Here is an 18,760-nt window from a genome sequence, read left to right as displayed (position 1 = left end):
TTCTCTCCACTACTAATTATTGATCCATGGCTCCTATGGTAACTGTTTTCTATTTTGATATAGATCTTTCAAAGAAGAAAGTCTCAGGTAGAGAAATTCAATATATATCCATGTTTTTGTCTCCTGGAATTCATAGGCCTTTGTCATCTGGATTTCTTCCACAGAATAATTGTCTAACTGAACATCTAATCAAGAAATCAGGAGAACACTCATGTTATATTTTTTAATGCCTCACAATCTGACTGACATCCTTATTGCCAACTGCTAAATGTAAGTATAACAATGTAATTAATCCATTTTCCACAGTATACAGCCTTTTTTTCTTACCCTAGATATCATACTTGTACATGTCCTATAACTCTAACTACATACATAAGAGTTCCTGCAGTTCACAATATGTCCAAACTTTGAAAGACACTCAAGCAAACCTTTCTAAAGACAGGCATAACACACAACCAGGCACAGAACTGTGACTTCACAGTATAATGTAGGAGTAAGGTTCTGGTTGTCTTGCAAGCATCAACTTTGTAGTATTCAAAGATCTAAGTTATGTCCATGTTCCTTTATGGACATTCGGCAATATTTGAATAGAAAACCCAGTTACAGATTGTCTTAAGTTACTTTTCATCTGGCAAATGTATTCTTCTTTTCATGTGTAGTTGTTAGAACCTATGCATTAATTTTACCTGAAAAAGGCATCTTATCTTCCTAAGTTAATCCTTGCAAATTGTCATGAAGACTTCCTTGTTAATGACATTTGTAAATCTCATATTTCTCAAGGAAAATTCCAGTACTTCACAAACTGGAAAGGATATTCACCATGTGATAGGCCTAAGGAACAGCTTCCTCTATCCACATTCCTTACCTTATAAAGACATTCCATTGTAAACATCCATTCTTTTCAAGAGAGATCGAGTGCTAAGAAATATCGGGTACATTATAATTCAACACACACTAGGTAAAGTTCTCTGGTTTATCAACCCTTGTCTACTGTGGGCGTCTCAGTATTTATGACTGGCAAAGGATTGGGCAGTGGTGTTCCTATGCACCTGGTGCTGTCAGTCTAGCCCCATGTTCAGAAGCTGTTTATTCCCACAGTGAGAACAGTGATTTCTGGTGTAATCAATATTCAGCTTGTCGATGTGGGCCATTCTTCTCCTGGCTCCGGATGCTGACGCTGACTCCTTGACTTTGAGGAAAACACTAGGGGTGTGCTTCAACAGAACACCTTGGGGTTGTTGCCAAATCTCTGTTTTCTGCCTCTTTTAGGTGATACCGCAAAGACACTGCTGATTTGGTTTGTGATCCTGTTATTCCTTGTCATGTTTTCTAATTGAACTAGAGATATTTCAGCTTCATAGTTCTATGACACCTTCTTATATCAACATGGCTATGGTTACTTCTGGTGATATCTCCTATCTTTGGACGATGTCTTCCTATGTAAGTAGCTTTGAGATATGATTTGGTGTGGTTGTAGCGTTGTTCTGTGTTGCCTGCTTGCCTTGGATCCTCTGGGAGTTATTTGTTCCTTCAACATCTACTGTTCTCGTTAGATTACACTGAACTTCCAGAGGTTTTTTCTGATCTCAGTTTCTCTAATCTTTTTTCTCTTATTCTGATGCTTCACTCTTGACTCAGCGTTCTGGAGCAAGAAACGAGTCAAAAGGAACTGTAGGCCGTTTTTTCGGACGCAAGAGAAAAATAAAATGTTAATATTGCTGTGAGGAACCTGGACCTGTTTGCAGTGTCTCCCAACTTTTGCCCCAATCTTTACTACTAGATGTTGGTTTTCTCACTCTGATTGTGCCCCAGGCTCTGCTAACCAGACCCAGGACCTGTGCTCTGATTAAAGGTACATGGTAATGTGTTATAATTACAATTGCTACTGACAAACTACTTGTATGTTCCTAGTATATGGTGGGGTATGTAGGTTTAGAGGCCGAGTAGACTTAATGCACTTAAGTGTACACTACTTTTGTACCTGCTGTCATTTTCAAAGCCAGCCTTGCCTTGCAGGCTGATTTTAAACGAAAACTATAAGCAAATTCATCTTTGAAATTAAAGGTACTTCCAAAGTCTCAATCAACTTTATTTTTTACATATAATTACATTATAAAATATGTTTTATATACCTGGGTGAGGGAAAAACTACCAATTTCATTATTCCCCATTGTGGTAGTAAAGCTCTATAGGCTAACATGGACATACAGGGAGAAAGGAGCTGAAAATATAATTCAAAGTATCAAAATGATAGTTAGAATAAATCCCAAAACTTGTCACTGATAAATGTATTATAACTACCACTGAAAATAAATTATAGAGCTTTCTTTTCCATAAGCTGCAATCAACCCTTCCAACAGCCCTGGTCTGAATGGTCAGCCTCTGCCAGGCTGAGTCAAGCTGTCTTATTGAGTTGTGAAGTGGCCTGACTAGAGACAAAGGATTTCCTGGGAGAGGAGAACTGCAAGCTGCAGAACAAAAGGCAGTATGATGGTAGAGTTGCCAAACTGGTCTTCAAAGAAGGCAACAACTGTTTATGGCAGAACAGGCTTAACCCCATATCCGGTATCCCCCAACCAGACAGGACCCCCAGTTATTATATTAGCAGATTGGCTGGAAGGGGAGTGTTAGGGAAACTTAGGCACGTCAGTGGGATGGCTTAGCCTGATCTTAACCTCCAGGAGAGAGTTTCTCCATTTTGGATTTTGGAAGAATAGGGCTTCCGGGTCAATATTATGCCATACTTTAAGGAAGTAGTTGCACCCCACACCCCATTGGTCAGGGGTACCCCACCCCCACTTGTCACCCAGGGACTGTGAATAAATATGTTATACATTTTTATAGAGCGCAAAGTTGCCCCATAAACAGGGCATCCCTGCGCTAACAGACAGGTAGCCAGAGAGAGAGAGGCAAGATGGTAGAGAAAAGCCAGGTTTTATTCAGTTTTCTGAATGCCCAATGATCCTGTGTACTGCAGGCAGCCAAAGGAATAGAATTCCATAGAGCAGGGGCCTGAGCCTTGAAAGAGCGTCCCCCTGCGCTAGGCCTGCGCACCAGGGGATTGCAGACCAGAGGCAGATCAGGGGAGCGCAGTGCTCGTGATGGAGCATATGAAGTGCGTGTACAATCTTGTGTGTGGTGCAGAGGGTTTTAAACTGAACCCTCTGTATGATTGGCAACCAGTGAAGGTGACGGCGAAGATTGGATGTGTGATAGTACTTGGGTAGGGCAAAAAGAATGTGTGCTGCCGCATTTTGTGTCCGCTATAGACTTTTAAGAATTGTATTTTCGGTTGGGGCGTTGTACCCAGAGCCGTGGGCTACTATTGGTAGTCCCATTTATAAGTATCTCAGCCTACAAGGAGCACCTCTGTCTTGGCGGAATTAAGTTGAAGATAGTTATCCGCCATCCAGTCTGAGATGTCCAGGACCCCATCATGGAATTTCTGTTGGTCCTGTGCAGGATTGCTAGAGAAAGTAAATACCTACTGGGTATCATCAGCATAGGATACCAAGTTAATGTTCCATGCTTTGGCCAGGAGCGCTACTGGGCGGACATACACATTGAACAACCTGGGACTCAAGGCAGAGCCTTGAGGCACACCACAGCTAAGCGGGTAAACACTAGACAGATAAGGTGGGGCATGGACCTGAAATGAGCACTCGGATAGAAAAGAGGCAAGCCAGGCCAAAGCCCCTCCTGTAACCATAATCCCCTCTAGTTATTGCAGAAAAATCCTATGGGAGACCGTGTCGAAGGCCAAACTAAGGTCAAGTAAAAATAGTGCCAATGTGTTGCCTCGTCAAGTGTGGCCCACAACTGCTCTGTGCCTGCCAGAAGGGCTGATTCCATACTGTGTCTGGATCGGAACCCATTTTGTGAACTTTCTAAAATCTCATTGGCTTCCAGATATTTGGTCAGAATGATGTTAACATGGGACTCCATAATCTTTGCCAAATATGGGAGCAGAGAAATTAGCCAAAAGACGAGTGTGGGCTTTTTCAACAGTGGAACAACCTTAGCATGCTTCCTTGTCTTAGGGATCACCGCCAACCGAAGCGATCTATTGATGAGATCCCTGCCCTCAATCATAAGACAGTCATAGAATTTCCTGAAGATGTCCGGTTTTATGGGGTCGTCAGGGGAGCCTGATTTGACCTTTGCAGCCAGGACATGCAAGTCTTTAAGAGACATGAGAGGAAGATTTTGTAGGGAATGAGGAAGTACTGTAGGGGTGGAGATCCTCAAGGATTCGGAGGCACTCCGCCTCATCTGCGCAGTAGATACATTCAACCTTGTTGATGAAATACCTTGCAAGTGAATCACATTGTGTATTAGAGGATGTAGTATCATTACTTCCTGTCGGGGATTTTAACATATTTTTCATTAGAGAAAAATAGTCTTAGATGGATTAGAGCTCGATTAAACCGAGTTAGTGTAGAACAAGGCTTAGGTACTTTTTGCAGTGGCATCATAAGTACACCTCCAAGCTCATTCTAAGATTTAAAAAATTTTCTTATCCACCAACAGGGTCTCGTTATACCAAGCGTGTGTTTGCGTGAGCTTAGCACCAGTCAGTTTCTTCGGGATACACTGGTCAAGCGTGCTGTTGATCCAGCCCCTGAAGGCTGTGTCGGCTGCCTCCAGGTCAGTAGGCCAATCTGGGCGAGACAGGTTTAGGGTAGATTCAAAGGTAGACTCGTCCAGTTTGTGCAAAGGACTTTTCATGGATCACTGACAGGGGACCTCAAGGGAGCACCAATGATACTGAGACGCATAGAGATAAGGGAGTGATCCGTCCATGTCAGAGGGAAGGGTGTGTTGACTGTCAAGGTGTGTAGATTCGAGAATATTGGATCCAGTAAGTGTCCCTCCACTAACTGAGTCAGTTGACAGGCATCCAAGTCACCCAGGAAGTTGGACATCTCCTGGGAGTCCCGTGCTCTCCATGCCACTAGAATCAAGCTATCCAGGCTGATAAGGGGTGAAAGCCCGAAATTGGTCCTTGGATGCTTGTTTCCAGTCCAGGGAGGACCTGGCTTGGCAGTTCCGGCTGGACTGTTCTGGACTGATTTGCATATGGCTAGGTTCAAACTGGAATGGCATGGTGAGCAAAAAAACGATAGATTTAGGCCCAGATCTCTGCACTGGGGTGAATGTATGTCATTGTTCTGCATTCTGTCCATCAACTGTTGTTTTTGAATATGTCACCCGAGTGGGACGGGTATGCTCAGACGTGAGTCCTGTGCTCTCCTGCCACTGGAATCAAGCTATCCAGGCTGATGAGGGCAGAAAGCCCAAAACCGGTCCTTGGATGCTTGTTTCCAGTCCTGGGAGGACCTGGCTTGGCAGTTCGGGCTGTACTGTTCCCATGGGGCACAAGGTCAAGACTGATTTGCATATGGCTAGGTTCAAACTGGAACGGCATGGTGAGCAAAAAAATGTTGGATTTAGGCCCAGATCTCTGTACTGGGGTGAATGTATGACATTGTTCTGCATTCTGTCCATCAACTGTTGTTTTTGCATTTGTCACCCCGAGTGGGACGGGTATGCTCAGACGTGAGTCCCGTGCTCTCCATGCCACTGGAATCAAGCTATCCAGGCTGATGAGGGCTGAAAGCCCGAAACCGGTCCTTGGATGCTTGTTTCCAGTCCTGGGAGGACCTGGCTTGGCAGTTCGGGCTGGACTGTTCTGGACTGATTTGCATATGGCTAGGTTCAAACTGGAATGGAATGGTGAGCAAAAAAATATGGATTTAGGCCCAGATTTCTGTACTGGGGTAAATGTATGCCATTGTTCTGCATTCTGTCCATCAACTGTTGTTTTTGCATTTGTCACCCCGAGTGGGACAGGTATGCTAAGACGTGAGTCCCGTGCTCTCCATGCCACTGGAATCAAGCTATCCAGGTTGATGAGGGCTGAAACTCCGAAACTGGTCCTTGGATGCTTGTTTCCAGTCCAGGGAGGACCTGGCTTGGCAGTTTGGGCTGGACTGTTCCCATGGGGCACAGGGTCAAGACTGATTTGTATATGGCTAGGTTCAAACTGGAATGGCATGGTGAGCAAAAAACGATGGATTTAGGCCCAGATCTCTGTACTGGGGTGAATGTATGCCATTGATCTGCATTCTGTCCATCAACTGTTGTTTTTGAATTTGTCACCCGAGTGGGACGGTATGCTCAGACGTGAGTCCTGTGCTATCCATGCCACTGGAATCAAGCTATCCAGGCTGATGAGTGCTGAAACTCCGAAACTGGTCCTTGGATGTTTGTTTCCAGTCCAGGGAGGACCTGGCTTGGCAGTTCGGGCTAGACTGTTCCCATGGCGCACAGGGTCAAGACTGATTTGCATATGGTTAGGTTCAAACTGGAATGGAATGGTGAGCAAAAAAACATGGATTTAGGCCCAGATATCTGTACTGGGGTGAGTGTATGCCATTGTTCTGCATTCTGTCCATCAACTGTAGTTTTTGCATTTGTCCCCCGAGTGGGACGGGTAAGCTCAGACGTGAGTCCTTTGCTCTCCATGCCACTGGAATCAAGCTATCCAGGCTGATGAGGGCTGAAAGCCCGAAACCGGTCCTTGGATGCTTGTTTCCAGTCCTGGGAGGACCTGGCTTGGCAGTTCGGGCTGGACTGTTCCCATGGGGCACAGGGTCAAGACTTATTTGCATATGGCTAAGTTCAAACTGGAATGGCATGGTGAGCAAAAAAACGATGGATTTAGGCCCAGATCTCTGTACTGGGGTGAATGTATGACATTGTTCCTCATTCTGTCCATCAACTGTTGTTTTTGCTGATACCATAGCCTGCACCCAAAGGATTGTATTCATAAGGACCTTTTGCACACTTGGAACTACAGCCCAAAGGACTTTGCCTCGCTCCAGAAAGTGAAAAGAGTGGACTCCCTGAAAGCAACAAGTTAGAAGGTCTCACCTTCATCATCTCCCCACGACGTCCCCAGCTGTAGAGCATCCAGTGGACTTTTAATTGGCCAGGTGCATTATGGGAATTGTCATCCCAACATTCCAAGACCCACTCACAGATTGCAGACCCCATCGATTGGTGTTGTGGATAATCAAGACAACAATTCTCAAGAAAGATCTACATTACTGAGTCAGAACCCATATACTCTGCAAAACAAAAAACAATATTGTTATCATCAACAACTGGTCAGACAATATTTGTGCAGTATCTCACAAAAAAATAAGGGGGAGAGGGTATTCTTCTCCATTACCCCAACCCTCCAATAATAACCTAAACACACTATTAGGGGTAGAGAGGAGCAAGGATCTAGATAAAGCATACAGACACACACAGTGTTTGTAAAAGTTGCCCTCACTCACACACAAAATTGTGTGTGACATGCTTCATCACCGGGTCTGCTTACAATACATCCTGGCGTAGCCACACACAGGGTGGAGCATAGGGATGGGGGTAACATTAAACAGTACAGACAAACAAAAACTTTCATAAACAGAAGGTGAGTACAAAGTGTTACCAACCCTTACTGGGAAAACAACAAGTGGAGTGGAAGTGATGATAAAACTGCCTCATTGGTACTCTACCCATTATTTTCTTCCGGAGTCCCATGGGCAGGATTAAAAATAGTAAGGAGTGGGTATATCTGGGGGATAAGAACTCACATCAGCCCCCCAGGACTGCTAAAGTCAACATGTTTCGACCGAATTACCCTGTGCCCACATTCGAGGGTCACGCCGGTCTTCTTCAGGACTCCTTATCCAGCCCAGTCCACCCTGTTACCTTATTTAGGTTAGTATCCAGAGGGAATAAATGCAAAATTCCTGCTTTTTGGAGGTAATTCCCTTTTTAAACACGGGACACATATAGGAGTCTATTGTAATCCCGGGCTTGCAATGGCAGCCCGGGATTACAACTGTCCTTAGGACTATTCAAGCCTCGTCGGCCGGCCGCGGTCCTGCCGTGAATATTTGTGCAGTAACATGTTGATCATAATAACATGGTCAATTGATATATTAAGGTGCATATTTTGGTACATTGTCAAGAAAAATAATTAAGTAGTGTAAAGAAGATAGATGGAAAGAGTTTTTAAATGGAAAATCTTGAATAGGCCAAAACATCCAAAGTAAGAAAGAACAAAAAATTGTTTCTTGGGTTGTGGAAATATTCATGGGACCAATCTAGAATGTGGGGGGCACTCTATGAAAAGCCCATATTTACAAGGCAGAGCTAAGCCACATTGCATGGCTTAAGACAGCCTAGTAAATATGGTCCTCTGCAATGCAGTTTTCTGTGGCAAAGGGGTGTGCAATGGGTGTTGCAATGGGCGTTCCCTACAACACGCATGGTTTTTTGACACTCTTCAGATTTGCAAGGATCTGTAAAATCTGAGGCAGCACCAAAAAAACCTTTTTAAAAGGAAGTGTTAATGTGGCACAATGAGGAAAAATACTTTGTTTTTTTCTCGTTTTTTGCTCTTTCATTGTGTGCCGCATTCTGCAGTACACATAGCAGGAGCAAAATGTAATTCATTGTTTTCGCGCAGGAAGGTGTCCCTTCCAGCACAAACTAAATCATCTCTGCAACGTAAGCACCCTTGCACCATGGTGTAAGTGAGCCTGGATTGGCCCTTGAGAGATGTTTTTTAACGCAGGGTTTGAACTCATGGATGTGCTGCATTCTTGTTAATAAGGCACATCCCTACATTTTGAAAATGGTGAAGGTTGGTGCAGCAAAATTACTTGCGGCACTCTGCGGCACCATTTTCATGTTAATTTACTCCTTCCCGTTCAAAACTCTAGATTTTGCCCAAAGGCTTCTTCATTCCGCTTCTTATTGCCAGACATAGCTGCACCAGTCCATAATGAACTAGGGGCCTCATTAGGATGGCGGACGGACATGCGTCCGTCCGCCACCCCCGAGGTGGAGGGACCGTCCGCAGGGGCAGCAGCGGTCCCTCCGTGCGAATTAGGATGTGACCGCCACCCTGGCGGTCACATCCTGTATATTTAACATTGCGGCGGGTGCTGCTTGAAGCAGCACCCGCCGCAAGGTTAAATAGGCATGCTTTCCATTTGCATGCACGAAACGGCAGGCACCGCGCGGTGCCTGCCACCTTGTACATGCAAATGCTGGGGGGTACCATAGGTACCCCCATGTGCACTCCCCACCCCCGACACCCTGGGGGCCCGTAAGGGCCCCCCAGAAGCTATTTTCCACATGTTTTTCCACGGCCGTGAATCCGCCTCGGAAAAGCATGTTTTGAAACACATTGTAATTTGGCTGGCGGTGTCTTGCAGACACCGCCACCAAATTGCGGCCAACACCCCGCGGATCAGCGGCGGACGGATCTGCTGTCCGCCGCTGATGCCACCACCATCCTAATCTGGCGGTGGGTGTTTTGAAGGGCCGCAGCAGTGATTCCGTATCCCCGGGCCGGCGGTGGCTTCCGGCGGCCCGGAGGATGCGGAATCACCGCAATCCTAATCGGCCCCCAAGTTATGATTTAATCTTTCCACTGAGCACCCTGTCAACCGTAACCATTAAAACAAGGTATTCCCTTCAGTAAAAACTTTTTTATACTTTTTTCACAGTTTACCAGGGACAAAAGACCAAAAAACACAAGAAAAAGCATTGCATAACACAACACAATATAACATCTACAATTAATTTTCCATTCAGCCAAAAATCTAGAAGAAATCTTAGAGCAAAATTGTTTCTTTATGTAATCTGTCGAAAGTTGCCATAAGTTTTCCTGTAAAGGTTTCCTTGTTTAAAAATGCAATGACTGTTTAGCTCACCTTTGAAGCCACTATTCTTACTCATTTAATGATTTATGTTCTCTTCAATCTCTGCTCCTCACTTTCAGAGTTTCTCCTTCAGCATCAGATTCTTGATCCTTCTTTGATTCCCATAAACTTCCTTCCATCTGTGATAGTGCCTCTACCTCATACCCAAAAATGTTGTTTGGCCAGCTTCTAAGCTCTATGATAGTTCCTAACACCACCTCTAGCCAATTTACTGCATCACAGCCATTCATATTTCTGCACATTTATCTGCATGTTACAGCCTCCTTTGTTTTGTTCTCAGAGTTTCATCCTTGACAGTGTGTTCTCTATTTGTCTCTGTCTTCTCTTCAGTATTTACAAGCCTTTTCATATCCTTAAAAATCTCCTAGCATTGTACCGTTGTGATACCTCCACCAGAATTTTATGGCCGACATTTCTTAGGCTCTCAAACTCTGTTTCCCCTATGCTTCCGTCTGTTTATATTTTAATTTCCTTAACGCTCCTGAAAACTCCGGGACATATTACCTACAAGCAGCGATATTTATCGCTAAGTAGGGTTAGCGGCAAAAATATTATCGCCCGCTTCACCGATTTTTATCGCTGAGATAACTTGCTATTAGCAAGGTTTATCTCAAAAGTGATAAAAATCAGACGAAATGCGTGATTATCGCTGACAATACAGCGATATTCATGCATTAGCGTGAAACAGCTCTTAGCCATATTATCCACCTCCCATTGGATAACATGGCTAACAACTGGCATTAGCAGGCGTTAGCTTTTTTTAGATATTTGCGCATAGCGCGAATATTTCCATCGCTTCGCCTTTTTAGGTAATAGGCAATAGCGATGTAAGCGACTGTTTTCAGTCGCGAACATTTTGGCACGCCACTTTGCATTTCATTAGCGATAATTATCGCTGACATGCAAAGTGGGCCCCAAAATGCTCGCTATCGCCTACAAGCTGTCGCTAACTGGTGTTAGCGACAGCTTGGTAATTGGGCGATGACATTTTTGCCGCTTTAGCGGGAAAAAGTCCTGCTAAAGTGGCGAAAAGGCCCTTGGTAATATGCCCCTCCATTCTTGCCTCCCAGCCCCCAATGTATGCCTCATGCCACTATTGTGACCTCTGTCCTCTCTGTATCTCCTAACCTACTTGTTTTGATTCCAGCCTCCCACTGTATTTAAGGGTCACAGGTGTGCATAGCACATTTTGTATATATTATAAATCGTTTTGGGGTGATTACCTAACTCTTACAACATCTTATCTTTTGTTTCCAGAGTCCAATACTCTAAGTTATGAAACACTCTATGACACTGTATTTTTTATCTGTCTGTCTTGTCTTTGTGTTTTCAAGCTGAGTACCTGTTTTATTCCCCCAGCATTCTACTCCTTCCACCAGCCTCATAGCTCTATTAATTCTTAGCCTCGTAAAGTTTTAAGGGCAAGCTTACTACCAACTGTCAGTAAAGACATGCACCCTGTAAGAGGGACAGAGATAAATGTCACGCATAGACCATTTTAGTACAACATAAACAGTATTTTTCTGTTGCCTTCTATTGGACCTGATACTTGTCAGGTAGAGTTTCTCTGAATTGTTTGCTTTTTCCACCTGAGTTTTGCAGATTCTCTCATATGGCATACGGGCTCTGGACTCTTTCCCACTGTAAATATGGTGTGAAAGTGTGTGTGCTTCCTATCTCTGTTAAGAAATGGCGCTGTTTTAGTGTTCTGAAACATGGGCGGATCTGTCATTGCAGACAGGGGGGTGTACACTGGCATCTATCATGAGTAAACTCATGAGCAGCTTGCCATTGAAGAGCACTGTGACTGCACAGCTGCACCTATGGTGCCCGGGATTGTGTGTGCCTCCTGTGAACACAAGCTTGTGCGTGTACACACAAACACATATTAGTAAAATGTGTATCTAGTCTGCTCTGCAGACTTGGGCAGGCGCACTTGCACCCTTGGTATTGGGAAATATGGGGCATATTTTCAAGGGGTTAATCTCTGCTTTTTTGGCTTTAAAAGCTAAGAAAGCGGAGATAAAATTATCTCCCTATTACCTATCTGTCGCTAAGACCAGTTAGCGACAGCTAGTAGGAGATAGCGACCATCTTGGGCCCCGCTTTGCATGTCAGTGAAATTTATCACTAATGACATGCAAAGTGGGCGTGCCAAGATGTTAGCGACTGCGCTAACATCGCTATCTCCTATTACCAACTTTTGGAGATATTCGCGCTAAGCGCGAATATCTCCAAAAGCTAACACCTGCCCCTGAGCAGTTCTTAGCCATGTTATCCAATGGTAGGTGGATAACATGGCTAAGAGCATTAGCTCCGTAATGCATGAATATCGCTGACTTTTCAGCAATATTCATGCATTTCGGCCGATTTTTATCGCTTAGGAGATAAACCTTGATCATAGCAAGGTTCCTAAGCGATAAAAATCGCCGCAGCTCGGCGATAAAAATATTGCCGCTAAGCCAACATAGCGATAATTATCGCTAGTTGTTGGTAATATGCCCCTATGTGTCCCACTTGCCATCACAGGTTGGTGTGCACACTAGCGCATGTGCGCCCAGGTATTGAGAAATACCCATGCTTGTTTTCACCACCTATGAGGCCTGCTCTTCCCACATAACAAAATCACTTTGCACTGAAGCAGAACAAAAACACAGCAACACAAAAAAACAAGACAACACATCACCACCACAACAAAATGTCACACAGCACATGTACACGAACCTCCTTGTCACACAATACCAACTCCAGAACCAGAACCCTGTTTTCATGATAGAGCCATAAAATGTCTTTGGAAAAGCTACTACCTTAACTTACAACCAAAGACATGAAATAGCGCCAGTCAAAAACGTTTTTTGATCTGGCCCCCAATCTCTATTTTAAAATCCGAAGTCACCTACCCCATTTGAATGAGGATGACTACAACACAAGCAGCTGTCCCAAAAAATAGGTCACAGGTTCTAGCAAATAATGAATGATTCGGTCATTGAAGCTGGGTCTGGTGGCTCCGTGGACTAATGCATCCACTGCAGGGGCCTGTGTTCGACCTCATGGTCACAGGTTCCAATCCCGGCGGGTCCACTCAGCCTTTCATCCATTTGAGGTCGATAAAATGAGTACCATTGAGTTGGGTAACAATATTCATCTGTTATTTCAGTGCCAAGATACCCCGTTGCTGGGGTGAACGTGCGCTTTACAAATACACCTGTTATGTTATAGGGAGCGAGGAAGCTGCACTTCAACAACCCTTGTACCAGATCCTCTGTCATGTATGATCCCAGCACAGGCAGACATGCTGGGGGCCAGTAAGGATGGTGGAGAAGGCTGCCAGAGCAGAGTGCGTGACATCAACATATTAACTAAATTACCAAGGGTAGTGTTTATTCATTGTTTGGCCTCTGGCTAAATGTGCTCTATTCAATCTATTAAGATTTTGATGTATGACATACCTGTTTTTCAGAAGGCACATTAATGCTTCAATTGTAATGCAGCTTTTAGTATTGTGACATTGTCTCACTTTGATGTTTCAGATTTTCTGTCCCCTTAACAGCTCTTTTCTCCGTGAAGACAATTGAATTATTTGCTTTTTTTTGCACAACAGCAAAGATGTGCTAATCATTTCTGCAATGATATGGCTCCCAGGCAGAGCCATTGGATGCAATCAGAAGCCCTTCTGTATTGTGGGGATCGCAGGACATGGAAGAGGGAAGGGCTGGGCAGAGGTAGTGGCCGGAACTGACATAGCTGAGTGCTGTTCTGGCCACTTAGGGGGTACAGATGGTATGCAACTGTTACAACGAAGTTTTTACCACGCACTACCATTTCAACGCAGGCATTACCACGCATACCATTACAACGCATTGCGCTGGGGGGCGCTCTAGGATAGGGAATAAGTATAATTTTATATCCAACACCTTCCCTAGTGTCCATGGGGACTGGAGTTGGAATATAAAATTATACTTACCACTATCCAGCACCTCTAAGCGCTATGCGTTGTAACGGTATGCGTTGTAAATACCGTGTTGTAATGGTATGCGTGGTAAAAGTATGTGTTGTAACGTCATACATCCGGTACAGATGCCCTGCTGTGGCCATTAGAGAGGGGGTGCTGCCCTTAATCCTCAAAGAACGGTCTTCACGTGTTTGCTGAGCTCGGTGGTGCTCTGTTGTGACATACTTTATCTGCCCTGAGCTGTTCTTTTGAAAATGTCGTTATTGTGTCAGAGGACTGCAACCCCAATGGGCTGCAATGGGTACCGAGGCAGGCGTCTTTGGGACATGTTTCATAGCTTCTGGCAAAATGCCACCAGGTGATAAAGTCAGCACCTCCTAAAGAAGCTCTCCCCTGTGATAGCGACTGGGGCTGCGAGCTATTCGCGCTACACCAGTGATTTTCCAGCGAAATTGTTTTAATTGTGTTCTACTGTGTCTCTTAGCGTTTTTGTACTAGGTAGCGAGAAAATTGTACTGAGATCGAAAATTTCTTTTTGGGGGCTTTTAATAGCGAGAAAGTAATTGGGAATTTTGGCAGGCACTCTGACACCCTTTACACGTATTTCCAACTCTCCCTACCTCTGTCTTTGGCGATTTCTTGACGCGTCAGGCAGCGGTGGGCACCATCTTGGGATAGCGGGGTCAGCGCTCTAGTCGCGCAGGACTCCCGCCCTCCCAGTAATTTAAAGCCAGCCTTCCGGTGGCCGCGTTGCCTAAAGAAGCTCTCCCCTGTGATAGCGACTGGGGCTGCGAGCTATTCGCGCTACACCAGTGATTTTCCAGCGAAATTGTTTTAATTGTGTTCTACTGTGTCTCTTAGCGTTTTTGTACTAGGTAGCGAGAAAATTGTACTGAGATCGAAAATTTCTTTTTGGGGGCTTTTAATAGCGAGAAAGTAATTGGGAATTTTGGCAGGCACTCTGACACCCTTTACACGTATTTCCAACTCTCCCTACCTCTGTCTTTGGCGATTTCTTGACGCGTCAGGCAGCGGTGGGCGCCATCTTGGGATAGCGGGGTCAGCGCTCTAGTCGCGCAGGACTCACGCCCTCCTCAACTAGCTATATAATGTGCATTGTCTCCAGACGGCGCAGCGGGCTGGCGCAGCGAGCGCGCCGGGCGCGCGCCGAAGCCGCGCCTAAGCCAAGCCCGTCTGCGCCCGTCCGAGCCTGGACCGAGCCCAGGGCCACCCCCCTTACATCGTCACCCTCAGCAAGGTTAGTCTACACTGCTACTGAATTACGTCAGTTTAATACCACTTTTCAGACTGTACATGTTCCTCCTACATGCTTACTAGCTGACCCTATTGGAGGTCCTTTCCTATGTACATTGTGCACTAACAAGAGCACGGTTACCCAAACCCACACTTCACCCAACTCCCAGAAACTTATACACGCTGCACTTGTTAACGCCCGCTCGCTCCCTTGTCATAAAATTGACATTCTGGAGTTGCTCAATAATTATGCTATTGATCTCCTATTTCTTACTGAGACTTGGGGAGACAATGCATCTGGGCCTGATTTTAAGGCTGCGATGCCAGAGGACTACTGTGTTCATAGGCAGGATCGCGTTTCTGCCCATAAAGGTGGGGGGATTGCAATAATATACCGTAACTGCCTTCGTGTGAAAACCATCGACCTTAAACATTCAAGTTGCGAGGCACTGGCTTTTACAATTACCCTCACCAACAATCAAACGTTCACAGGTACCCTTCTTTACCGACCTCCAGGCTCCCGCTCTATCTTTCTCTCTCAACTTAATCAACTGAGTGAGCTATCTGCAGATCACAAACACTTCACTCTCTTGGGAGATTTTAATTTTCATCTTGATTCTCGGTCAGACAAAGATACTGACCAGCTTATTAACGATCTGCTTGCTGTAGGTCTTGAACAAGTGATCACAGAGCCAACCCACGAAGCTGGCCATACACTTGACGGTATATTCACTAATGACCCTCATATTATCAAAAACGTTATATTTCCTTTAACTTGGTCAGACCACTTTGCTATTTTATTTGATATACGAATAAAAACTACAGCTCCTTACACCACGTCTCTAAAATCTGACTTCACCTACAGAGATTGGAAAAACCTTGATTTTAATCAACTTGCTCAGATCCTCACTGACGACTTTGCTAGTATAGACACTATACATGACCCAAATAATGTAGCAGTTACTTACACCTCTATTTTGGAAAAAGCCTTTCTCACCTTGGCTCCCCTCAAAACACGAAAATGCAACAGGAAGACCCCTTCGGCCCCATGGTTTACCGAAAACCTCAGACTCCAACGACAATATTGTCGTAACAAGGAACGACATTGGCGTAAAAACTACAACTCAGCAGATAAGAGCGCCTATAAAGCTGCACTTCTCAGCTATAAGCAGAATATAACATCTGAGAAAAACATCTACTATACTGCCCAAATAAACCAAGCCCAATGCAACATGAAGAAACTGTTTGAAGTTGTCAACCATCTTGCTGAACCTTCTAATCCTCGGACGGAAACATCCCAAAATCTTTGTAACACACTGGCTGACTTTTTCTCTGAAAAGGTCACATCTATATTTAAGGATTTCAGCCCCAAAGTGTTAACCTCTGATACCTCTGACTCTGAGCTACATGAGACTCTGACAGCTTCCACTGAACTTACTGAATTCACCAGCACGAACCCACATGACATTTACAAATTAATTCAGTCAATCAAATCTGGTTCCCCTTTGGATCCCTGTCACCCATCCATACTCAATAAAATCCCAGACATTATTTCAATGCCATTGGCACGAATCTGTAACAGTATGTTTGCCACTGGTTCTTACCCTACCATTTGGAAAAACACCATTATTAGGCCGCTTCTTAAAAAACCTTCCCTAGATCCTACACTACCCTCCAGTTATCGTCCCATTGCATCTCTGCCGTTTCCTGCCAAGATCTTTGAATCGGTCATGAACAAACAACTTTCTGACTACATTCATACCAATGACTTGCTAGATGAAACCCAGTTTGGTTTCCGGCAAGGTCACGGAACAGAGACCGCCCTGATCAAGGCGGCAGACGAAATCAGGGCTACAATGGATAAGGGTGGACAAGCTGTCCTGATACTGTTGGACCTGTCGGCGGCTTTCGACACGGTCGATCACGTAACTTTGGTCGGCCGTGTCGAGGCCATCGGCATTAAACATAAAGCTAGGGACCTCATTGCATCATTCTTGGCGGATCGTAGCCAAGCGGTCAAGCTGGGCACTTTCACATCTCCCACATTCAGCCTTCCCTGTGGAGTCCCTCAGGGTTCCTCGCTAAGTCCGACCCTTTTTAATATCTATGTTTCGGACTTAGCGAGGGTTATAAAGGAGCATAACATCAACTTGACAACTTACGCTGATGATACTCAGCTGGTGCTGTCTATTCACAAAGATGGACCTACGGTCGCAGCAAACTTCAAGAATGGTATGAGGGCCATTAGCAGTTGGATGGCCTCCAACTGCTTAAAACTTAACTCTGCTAAGACAGAAGTTATGCTCTTTGGAAACATTCAACCTGAGTGGTCCCCTTCGTGGTGGCCAGAGGAATTAGGATCCCCACCACAACCTGTCAGTAAAGTTAGAAATCTGGGAGTGATATTCGACAACAAGCTCCTTTTCCATCATCATGCGAATTCGGTAGTGTCATCCTCCTTTAACATCCTAAGGAAGATAAAGAAACTACTACCGTATCTTCCCACAGCTATGGGAAAAACACTCATATCCACACTGGTGTTTTCTCGCATCGATTACTGCAACTCCCTTTTCCTCAATGCTCAAAAAAAGGTTATCTCCAAATTGCAACTAATACAAAACGCCTCTGCTAGAATCCTACTAGGTATTCCCAAATACAGCTCTGTCTCTAGACATCTCGACCAACTGCACTGGCTTCCAGTCAGAAGTCGCACGAAGTTCAAGACCCTCTGTATTGTCTACAAGGCAATAAATAACACGGGACCTAGATTTCTGAGAAGTTCTTTTAAACCTCTGCCAACCCCTAGAACGTTGCGCTCCAACACGGCTCACATGCTTCAGATTCCCAGAACAAGGAAAGTGACCTGGGGAGACAGACGTTTCATCATAGCAGCGGCGAAATTGTGGAACTCCCTTCCGCTCAATATAAAGACCAGTCCATCTTTGATTGTCTTTAGAAAGCAGCTAAAGACATGGCTGTTTTCTCAATGACACCCTTGTGGATCACTTTATTCACTGTTTCTCTGTTTACTATCTGGTTAGCTGTCTTTTAGCTGTTAGCGCCGAGACACCCACGGGTATTTGCAGCGCTTTAAAAATTGCTAAAAATAAATAAATAAATAAATAAACCTCTCTTGCCTGCAACCCACTACACAACGTCCTTTTATCTGGGCCAATAATAGCGCTGAGTCCAACTAAAACATCATGAGAGGGGCACATTTAGAGAAATTTGCAATTTTATTGTAAACCGAACAAAGTTTTGAAATCTTGGAGGGTCTGATGTATTCATTAATACCCATTCTATATACCCTCTGTTACTACAGCTTCTTATCCCTAATGTTATTTCCTCCACAGCTTCTTATTTTTAGGTCTGTCTTAGGCAATATCTTTTGATATGACTAAATATGTATAATATACATACATACGGGGAATTTCAGCCACCGCTCTTCATCCATAGTCTGTTGTGTCATATACAATTTGCTTTCACACACTATAGCATACAGAATGGGGACGTGGGTCAACCTACTTCAGCCACTGGTTTACTTCACTTTGAGTGGCTGCATTTTGCTCTCTCACAATGAGCACACACACAAGCTAGTTCCCTTCAGTGGTAGTGCTGGTGTTTTGTTTTTACTCTATAATTACTTGAGTGCTGCCTTTGTGTTTAGAGCCTAATGTGATAGCAGGATGCTTCTGATGACCATTCCAACTTTATCAGATCCCATCTCCTGCCAAGGCTGTTGTAAATTCCTTTTAAAGTGTTG

The sequence above is a fragment of the Lissotriton vulgaris genome, chromosome 5 (genome assembly GCF_964263255.1).
Source record: "Lissotriton vulgaris chromosome 5, aLisVul1.2, whole genome shotgun sequence".
In the NCBI taxonomy this organism is placed as follows: domain Eukaryota; kingdom Metazoa; phylum Chordata; class Amphibia; order Caudata; family Salamandridae; genus Lissotriton; species Lissotriton vulgaris.
This window is presented reverse-complemented; position numbering follows the sequence as displayed.